Source organism: Muntiacus reevesi, chromosome 2 (genome assembly GCF_963930625.1).
Source record: "Muntiacus reevesi chromosome 2, mMunRee1.1, whole genome shotgun sequence".
Taxonomy (NCBI): Eukaryota; Metazoa; Chordata; class Mammalia; order Artiodactyla; family Cervidae; genus Muntiacus; species Muntiacus reevesi.
The window spans coordinates 14,071,739-14,073,530 of record NC_089250.1 but is presented as its reverse complement, the minus strand read 5'-3'; the positions used below and the strand labels follow the sequence as shown (position 1 = coordinate 14,073,530).

General features: G+C 32.4%; 1 pseudogene; it reads left to right on the top strand.

Annotated features, from left to right (window-relative positions):
• The first annotated feature begins 374 nt into the window (after window positions 1-374).
• Window positions 375-487, top strand: LOC136162172 (U6 spliceosomal RNA; annotated as a pseudogene).
• The last annotated feature ends 1,305 nt before the right edge of the window (window positions 488-1,792 follow it).

Genomic DNA, 1,792 nt, shown 5'->3' with positions numbered 1-1,792 from the left:
GGCAAAGAGCGTAAAGAGTTAGCTGAATTTGTGTGTATACAAATATATTCAGATGTTCAAGCAGACAGGAGATGTCTAGGACAGTCTTACTATGTGGCTTTATATCTGATGTTGGAGACTGGGAGATGATGCTGTATGAAACATCTCTAAATTTTGCACAGGATGGCATTTTCCTGTGTCCTGAGTGTAAGCCAATTAATGAACAATGATGAATGTTGGTTACATTTCATATGTCATCTAAGGAGCACAATATTAAACATTTAACAGCTAAAAGGAATGTTTCAGACTTGTCCACACATGCCTCCAACTTCCCTCCAAAGGACGACACTGCAGAAAGATCTCATCACGTCCTAAAGGCCTTAGAAGTAAATGCAGTGCTTACTTCAGGAGCACGCATACTAAAACTGGGATGATGCAGAGAAGATTAACATGGTCCCTGAGCAAGGATGGTGTGTATCAGTACATCCTTCAAGTGTCTCATATATTTAAACACGAGGCAGTTTTTTTAAAAGGCTTAATTCTGTCAGAGGTCAACAAAAATTTTTAGGTAACAAACAAGACATCTCGAAAGCTAGTCCATCTGTGAAAAAATGTTTTTTGTTTGTTTGTTTGTTTACCAAATCTATATATTGTAAATATATGTGCTTCAGTACAAAAGTAATCATGAGATTATTAACTTTAAATTATGACTCCCAGAAATAAATAATTAATAGACAGACAATTAACAGATTATCTCAGGTGTTAGAGGGTGGCGAGAGGACAGTTTTTTTTATTAAATGAAAGATGAACCAAAAACTTTTATTGGAAGTAAAATAAGGTAGATTCTAGTCATATAATAACATTCTTAGACTTCTGACTCTAAACTACACTTAAATTCCTTGTCTTTGTTACAGGAACTTGATAAAGAGACCAAAGTCATTGTTTGCTTTAAGTTTTATAGTTCTATGAAATAGCTCCAAACAACTAAACTTTAAGTAACAAATATTTCATTTTTTCCAATGTATGCTGAAGAAGAGAAAGAAACCTAATATTCATTGAAAGTTACCTAGTATCTGGTATTATATCCTTTACATGTATTATTTATTTGGTTTTAGAGACATTCCTAAGGTACTAAAATTAAAATTATGATCATTTTGCAATATTTCCAAGTCACTACTGAAAATATGGCAGACATTCAAATTAAAGATAGGTTTTAGGGATTAAATATTTTGTAAGGCAAAAATATATTTTGTTTACTGAAAAAAGAAATTATGAATGCAGTTTGCATTTGACCAAATCTTCTAATCCTGGGCTTGGTTTGTGTTGTAACAGCAGTGCTTATCAGCAGAATAAGGTAATTGCTGTAGATAATGTTTGGGAAAAACTTTTATTTTAACAACAGAAAATAGTAGCTACACATTCCAGAAGGCTATATTCTAAAATTTTATTTTACAGGATGTTTACGTATTTTAACATTAAATATATAAAAGTAGGGGTTCAAATTCTGATATAAGTGATAAAGTCAAGCAAACGCTATAAAGTATTTAATATTTGGAAAATCCTTTGTGGAATAGCTGTTCATGTAAAGAATTGATGTTCTTCAGTCCATTTTCTACTTTCCCAATCTTCATGGTTCCCTGGGCATTGCCAAATGGACATTTTCAATCCAATTAAATACACAGATTCCATAATTTGCCTCTGCTTTTACTTTCCCTTCTTGATACTTATTTCACGTGGGTTAATATTTGTTCTCAGCTTATTTCCTCATTCTCTGTGTTGAACCAGTTTTTCTAAAAGTCCACTTTTTCTATGG